This window comes from Arachis ipaensis, chromosome B5 (assembly GCF_059453495.1).
Source record: "Arachis ipaensis isolate K30076 ecotype BB chromosome B5, ASM5945349v1, whole genome shotgun sequence".
Classification (NCBI taxonomy): domain Eukaryota; kingdom Viridiplantae; phylum Streptophyta; class Magnoliopsida; order Fabales; family Fabaceae; genus Arachis; species Arachis ipaensis.
Window position 1 is genome coordinate 108,941,491 of NC_142440.1, and position 8,106 is coordinate 108,949,596.

The 8,106-nt window shown below is 37.3% G+C and overlaps 1 pseudogene; it reads left to right on the top strand.

Annotated features, from left to right (window-relative positions):
• The window catches only part of LOC107640801 (uncharacterized), a 28,877-nt pseudogene extending 21,128 nt beyond the window's left edge, over window positions 1-7,749 (top strand).
• The last annotated feature ends 357 nt before the right edge of the window (window positions 7,750-8,106 follow it).

Here is an 8,106-nt window from a genome sequence, read left to right on the forward strand (position 1 = left end):
GGTGTGATGCCCTTTCCTATTTGCTGCTGTCCTTGAGCTACTTCCTTTGAGCTATGTGGCTGGTTGTCCTTCTCTTTAAGTTTCTCAATGCCTTTGTTTGGCATCACAACTTGCTCCTTAGCCTCATCTGCCTTTGTTTGATTCTCATCCTCCGTTGGTTCTTTGATGTTCTCTGCTTGCTTCTTTGTAGTGTCATTGTTGCTTATCAATGTTCTCCCACTCCTTAATTGTATTGCCTTGCATTCCTCCTTGGGATTTGGAATTGTGTCACTGGGCAGTGAGTTTAAAGGTCTCTCAACAGATACTTGCTTGGAGAGTTGCCCCATCTGTCTCTCTAGGCTCTTCAGGGAGGCTTCCTGATTCTTGGTTACCATTTCCTGGTGTTTCAACATTTTGTCTATCATGGCCTCCAAGTGAGTGATTCTTTGGGCTTCAGGTGATACTTGAGGTGGGTTATGAGATGTAGGTGGTGGATGGTAGGCATTTTGGTTGGTGGGTTGGTTATTAGATTGGTATTGGTTGAGGTTGGGGTAGTTGTTTTGAGGTTTTCTGTAGGGGTTTTGGTTAGTTTGCTGCTGGTTGTGGTTTTGGTTGCTTCTTGGGTTGTGTTGGTTTGGGTTCCTCTGCCATGGTTGTTGGTTTTGGGTATGGTTATCTCCCCATCTGAGGTTTGGGTGGTTTTTCCAGGATGGATTGTATGTATCACCATACACTTCATTTGGTCCTTGGTTGTGCATATACTGTACTTGCTCTTGTTGTTGTTCTTCTTGAGTTTCTTCACTCTGTCCCCATGTGGTTGATGGTTGGCTGGTGTTAACTGCTGCTACTTGGAGACTATCAATCCTCTTGGCCATTTGCTCAAATTGTTGTTGAATTTGCTGCTGCATCATCTTATTTTGAGCCAGGATTGAATCCACTCCTCCTAGCTCCATTACTCCTCTCCTTTGTGATGGTTGGCGGCCTCTTTGATAAGCAAAGAAATATTGGTTGTTGGACACCATATCAATGAGTTCTTGAGCCTCTTCTGTAGTTTTCATGAGTTGCAAGGAACCTCTAGCTGAATGATCCAAAGCTTCCTGGGATTTCAGTGTTAAGCCTTCATAGAAGTTTTGAAGCTTCTCCCACTCATTAAACATGGCAGGGGGACATTTCCTGATCAGAGCCTTGTACCTCTCCCATGCCTCATAGATGGGTTCGGCCTCCATTTGTGTAAATGTTTGTACCTCAGCCTTCAACCTTATAATCCTCTGAGGTGGGTAAAACTTGGCAAGAAACTTGGTTACCAAATCATCCCAGTTGTTGATGCTGTCCCTTGGAAAAGATTCTAACCATTGAGTGGCCTTGTCCCTGAGAGAAAATGGGAATAGCATCAGCTTGTAACTGTCAGGGGGCACTCCATTACTTTTGACAGTGTTGCATATCCTCAAGAAAGTGGATAAATGTTGGTGTGGGTCCTCAAGTAGTCCTCCACCAAAAGAGCAATTGTTCTGAACCAAGGTGATGAGTTGTGGTTTGAGTTCAAAATTGTTAGCATTGACATTTGGAGCCAAGATGCTGCTCCCACAATGTCTAGGATTTGCAAAGGTATAGGAAGCCAAAACTCTCCTCTGGGGTGGGTTGTCATTGTTGTTGTGTTCTCCACCTGGTGGATTGGTTAAATGTTCCTCCATCTCTTGGAATTCTTCGTCTGATTCCTCTTCTCCAACAATATTTTTCCCTCTTTTAGCTCTTCTTAACCTCCTGAGAGTTCTTTCGTCTTGTTCATGAAAATTGGGTATGGTTCTTCTTGTACCTGACATACAAGCAGAGCATGAGAAATGCACAAAACCAGTGACACTTCAATTTACTGCCAGATTGAAGTGTTAGTTAGATTAAGCAAAAAATCAAACAGTTAGTGGGTTAGTCGAAAAATAAAGAAAAAGTGCTTGATCTAGATCACCACTTCACTTAATCATTGTCAATCTAATCAATCCCCGACAACGGCGCCAAAAACTTGATGAGTATTTTGGTGAAAAATAAATTTCCTCCAAAACACACAAATATAACCGGCAAGTGTACCGGGTCGTATCAAGTAATAAAAACTCACGGGAGTGAGGTCGATCCCACAGGGATTGAAGGATTGAGCAATTTTAGCGTAGTGGTTAATTTAGTCAAGCGAATCAAGATTTGGTTGAGTGATTTGTGATTTGCAGAACTTAAATTGCATGAAATTAAAGAGAGCAGGAAATTAAATTGCTGAATCTTAAAGAACAAGAAATTAAATGGCAGAAACTTAGAGTGCAAGAAATGTAAATTACGGAATCTTAAAGTGCAAGAAATGTAAATAGCTCGAAATGTAAAGGGGATTAGGAGTTGGATTTGCAGAAATTAAACAAAGAAAAGTAACTTGCATCAAACAAAAGAGTAAAAGAAGGTTTGGGTTGAATCGGATCTTGAAGCAGTAAAGTAAATGAACATTAAAAGCAAGAAACAAAATGTAAATTAGGAATTCAGATCTCAGGACCCAGAGACTAGAAAGCCAAGTCTAGATCTCAATGCCTTCCTAGATCCAACAAGAACAATTGCAAGGGAATTGTAAATTGTAAGGAAAGTAGATGAGAAACAAGTAATAGAAACGGAAATTAAATTGCAGTAAACAAAGCAGAGAGATCCAAGGATGAGATTGAAACAGAATTCCTTCAATTCTCCAACCCAAGATCCAAGACAATTGCAATTGAAATAGAAAGCAATAAAATGAAGAGGAAGAGAAGTGAATTCTCCTTCTCCAAGACAAAGAAATTAAAGATCACTCAATATCCAAAGCTCTCCGAAAACTATTATGAAAATTCAAAAGGAAAGCTCCCCGAAGAACTTGAATTCTATCCTATTTATGCACTTTCTTCAAATGATCTTCAAGCCTTGAGTTGGGCCTTTGCTCTTGGTGGAATTGGGTTGAAAGAGGCCTTGGTTGATTGCTCTTGAAGTTTGGAGAAGAACCAAAGTGAACCAATTGAACCGGGTTTGAGTTTTGCAAAAGTTGGACCAAAAGTTGGGGCAAAAGTTAGGGGTCTAACTTTTGCTCCAACTTTTCATATCAGCTAACACCATCTTGCTGATATGAACGTTGGTGCCAACGTTAGGGGGTCTAACTTTGACCCTAACGTTGGCCTTACTTTGTGTACTTGTGGCGCCAACGTTAGCCACCAAGTTAGGGGGCTAACGTTGGCGCAAACTTTTGCTCCTCCTTGTGATTTTCATGTGCTAACGTTAGCCACCAAGTTAGGGGGCTAACGTTGGCGCAAACTTTTGGTGCCCAGGGAGGATTTCTTCATGCCAACGTTAGCCTCAAAGTTAGGGGGTTAACGTTGGCGCAAACTTTTGGTGCCCAGGGGTAAATTTCATGTGCCAACGTTAGCCTCAAAGTTAGGGGGCTAACGTTGGTGCAAACTTTTGGTACCCAGGGAGTGATTTTCAAGTTCCAACGTTAGCCTCCAAGTTAGGGGGCTAACGTTGGGGCTAACTTTTCAACCAAAAGTTTGTGCAAAAGTTTGATGCTAACTTTAGGTCCAGCTTTTTGCTTCCTGGTTCAATTTCACTTATTCCATTGTCTTCTCTTTACTCCTAGCTATTCCTTCTTACTTCAACCTTTCTCCAAGCTTTCTTCACCTATAATTAATCAACCAAACTCATCAAAGCTATGCTCATAATCATGAGATATTCATTCTATCATAATATGCAACAATTTTAGCATAAAACCTCATGAAATGGCATGAATTTATACATGGTTGATTCAATCAAGGGAAACATGAAAATCTACTCAATTAGCTTGCTTATGGTTCAAGAAAGTGCATAATTCTAATGAAAACGAAAGAAAAAGACTAGTTAAAATAGGCTAAGATGACTTGTCATCATTAAGCAAGGGTGAAATTGGATCCTAAACTTGCCTAATGACACTTTTTGAGCTTTTTAAGCTTTGTGGACTATGCTTGTCATATTTTCCACTTCATGTCAATTAGGTTTGCTTCATTATCCATTTTGCAGTTCCTTAATTCTTGCTTGAATACTTTCATGCCTCTTTATTGCTTGTTTGTTTATCTTGGCATACAAGTTCCTTTAAAGTATTTCAAGCACTCTAGGATGAGTGAAGTGCATGTTGTTTTATACTTGTGACCTAGTATCCATGCTAGTGTGTGTGTGTTCTAAATCGTGCACAACTTAGAATTCATACACTTGTTTTCTTCATGTCACAAATTTATTCATTCACCTCATCCTAATGCTTCTCACCTCACTACAACACTCTTTGCTTCCTCGTTTTTGCATTCACTCATCTTATTATCTTATCTTTTATTTCTCATGGATGGGTCACTATGTACAACAAGGAAAGCGGGAGAAAAAGCATGCAGTAGTTGATTGATCCACCAGCTGATGCAATTAGAAGTCACTTCAGCCCCCTAGCTCACCTTTGAGTGCACAGACGACCGTGCAAACCTTTAAGTGTGGGGAGGTCGTCACTGATCGACCATCTTTGGTGACATACTCTAATCCTAACAATTTCATCTTCTTTTTGAATTCTTAGTTTCATTTTCTCTTCTTAGGATGTATATATTTTGGTACCGTAATTGCATACTTCTTAGTTATTGCATCTCTTTGCATACGTATAATAAGCTTAGTTAATTTAATGAAATTTTCTAAGAAAAAAAAAGAAAAAAGAAAAAGAAAAAGAAAAGAAAAAGAAAAGATAATAATAATGAAAATAAGATATGCATATGTGGTTAAATTGAAAAGAAGCATGCATGAGTGAATGTGAGAAAGGGATAAATGGGTAGCTAGGATTGTTTTGTTATGTATATAGGATGATATATAGGATTAGGTGAGATGCTTGAGCTAATCAAAGATCCAATCTAATAGCCCACTTAACCATATTAATCCTACCCTTACCTAAGCCCCATTACAACCCACAAAAGCCCTCATGATATTTGTATTCATTCATCAAATATTAGTTGATTGTTAGACGACTTGCAAATCTTTGAGAAACATGATTAAAGGAGGAATCGAGTGATTGACCCTAAACACTATTGAGCGATTAGAGTGTAAACACATCCAGTGAGGGTTTCAATTGCTCAATTCTATGTTTCCATTGCTTATTTTGTATCTTTTTGCAAGTTGTTGAACTTAATTTTGAAAATTTCAAATCAATCTTTGGACATTGATCATATTGCTATATTTTCCTTGTCTTCGCCCTAAGTTCCTACTTTGGATTGACTGAGATTCTTTTGTTTGTTTTTGCCAAACTCAATAGGAATCATAGTGTAGATATATATAGATAGCATTTAGTATAGTTACATGCATGTAGGTAGTTGCATTAATAATTACCCCTTCATTCATCTCCTTTGGTTGGTTTAGCATGAGGTCATGCTTGGCTTAAGGGTGGGGGAATGGATGAATCCATATTTTACGATATATTTTGGTTTGATTTGACTGGATTCCATTACTTAAACCCACATTTATTCACCTAAATATCATGCTTTTGAGATTTCTTCCTAAATTGTGCTTGAAAGTGAAAACATGCTCTTTTGTGCTTAATTTAGTCAATTTTATTCAGTTTAATCCCATTTGGTGCCTTGATGTATTTGTTAAGTGATTTTCAGGTTTCCAAGGCAAGTGTGGGTTGAAGAAGTGAGGAAAAGAGCATGCAAAAGGGAAGAATTCAAGAAATGAAGGATTTGGAAAGCTGCCAGCCCTGACCTCTCTGAACTAAATTGGTAATAACTTGAGCTACAAAGGTCCAAATGAAGCATTTTCAGCGGCATTGGAAAGCTAACGTCTGGGGCTTCAAAATGATATGCAATTTGCTATAGTGGACATAAGTCTATGTGTGCATACGCACAGGTCCTTGCACGTGACCTCATTAATTGCAACTCACTGGCAGCGATTTTTGGGCCCCCAAAATCCAATCCAACTCATTTTTTGAAGCTATTTAAGGCCAAATTGAAGAAGGATGAAGGGGAGAGCAATTACGGTTAGATTTTAGTCATGTAGTTCATTTTCTAGAGAGAGAAGCTCCCCCTTCTCTCTAGAACCTAGGGTTTTTAGTTTAATTTTCTTGTAATTTCTATGTTTAATTCTTGTTTTGATCTAGTTTCTTCTACCTTTCTTTACTTTATTGTCTTAATCTCTTTAGTTTATCTTGTTAATTTCTCATTTTGTTGCTTTTCATGCCTATGAACACTCTTGTCATTTTAATTTTACATTTAATTCAATTTATGTTTTCATGTCATTTATTGCTTTATTGAGTTGCTATCTTTATCTTGCTTAGTAGTTGTAGCATTTATTATTTCTTGTCATTTTACCATGCTTTCTTTACATGCCCACCAAGTATTTGACAAAATGCTTGGTTGAGATTTCGCTTAGTTGTTCTCACTCTTGGTTGAGAAATTGTGTGGTTTGGGTGAACTTGAGTGGTGGATGTCCATTCCACATTGTGTGAGGGTTGTTAATTAATTTAGTTTCCCTTGACTCTTTTTGACCCACTAGTGTTGACTTAGGACTTAGGGATTGAGATTAATTATGCCTAGTTGACTTATCCTCGATGTAGGGTTGACTAATTGGGATTAATCCACACACAATTACCATGTTTGTGGTCCACAACTAGGATAGGAATTCTTAATTACCCACTTCTTGCCAAGAGTCTTTTTTAGCATTTAATTTCCATTTTCATTGCCTTTACTTACCTTCATTTAATTTCTTGCATGTTAAGCTACCTTCTTGCATTTTAATTTCTTGTAAATTGCTATCATCCAACCCCCATTTCTCCCATAGCCAATAAATTGTACACTTAATTGCAACTCCTAGGGAAGACGACCCGAGGTTGAATTACTCTTGATCTCGGCTATTATGTTTTGAATTTAAAATATTTTATCTTGAGAATTCATTCTTGGTTTGGACTATGCTACTAACGAACTGATGCTTGTTTTTTGATTGATTCTAAACCGGCAATAATTTTCTTTATCAGTATCTCAAGCATCATAGTTGCAATTCAAGATTTTCATCACATGATACTATTTTTTTTTCCGGATAAAAACATATGTTACTTGTTTGGCATCTATTGTATCCTTTTCTTGTTGTCATGAATTTCGTATATGTATTTACCTAGTAATTCTTTGGAATATGTTATTTTCTCTGTTAAGAATCAAATTGAAGGATAAATATGGACATCTCTGGTCTATACTACTTTTACGTTTAGAATCTAAGAAGCAACCTTTCTTTTTTAAAATATAAAAAATAAAAATATTAGTTTGATTCGATATACACTTCTTTATATTTTAGAGTTCTTTAGTACTCTAACCTTACAAAAGTTTGATTTCTTCTGAAATCCTTTTAGCCCTGATAAATCAACTCAACAACTTTGTTCAGGACTCAAGCATATGCATGGTTTAGATACTCCATATGCTCATAATGATGTCAAACCTGGTAATGTTCTTATAACACGTAGAAAAGAACAACTGCCTCTTGCTATACTCATGGATTTTGGTAGTGCTCGTCCTTCCAGGAAGCACATTGGTTCCAGATCAGAGGCACTCCAATTGCAGGTGCTTTGTTCAACCCCTTTTTTTCTCTCAATTTTTTTATAAATGAAATTCATGCATTGCGCTAGCCACATATTATATTTATTGATTTATTAATTTATTGTTGCTTTTGCCCCAACTGTAGTTTGTGAGCTTGTATTTCCTAATATTGTAGAAAGTAGGCTTATATGCATCAGCAGGCTAGTGTGAGATCATTTTGATTTTGTTACTCCACATAATAGCTTCTGTTCCATTTGTAAATACTCAACTGCTTATGTACATTCTCATTCGGGTTTTACATGTATGGGAGGATTGTGTTTCAATTTCAGTCATCTGACCTTCTCTTTTCCTATTTTTTGTCTTCCTATACAGGGTTGGATGAAGTTTTCTGAAGAGATAAAGGCGACTCTTGGCACAATGGTGAAGCACAAAGTCTTTTTGGTTTCAAATGGAAAGACTAGTTTTTTTTGTTCAATTTCATCATGAAAAAATATGTATTTTGTTTACTTATGTTTATTATTTAGTTGACTTGATAACTTAACAAGTATGTTAATTGACACTT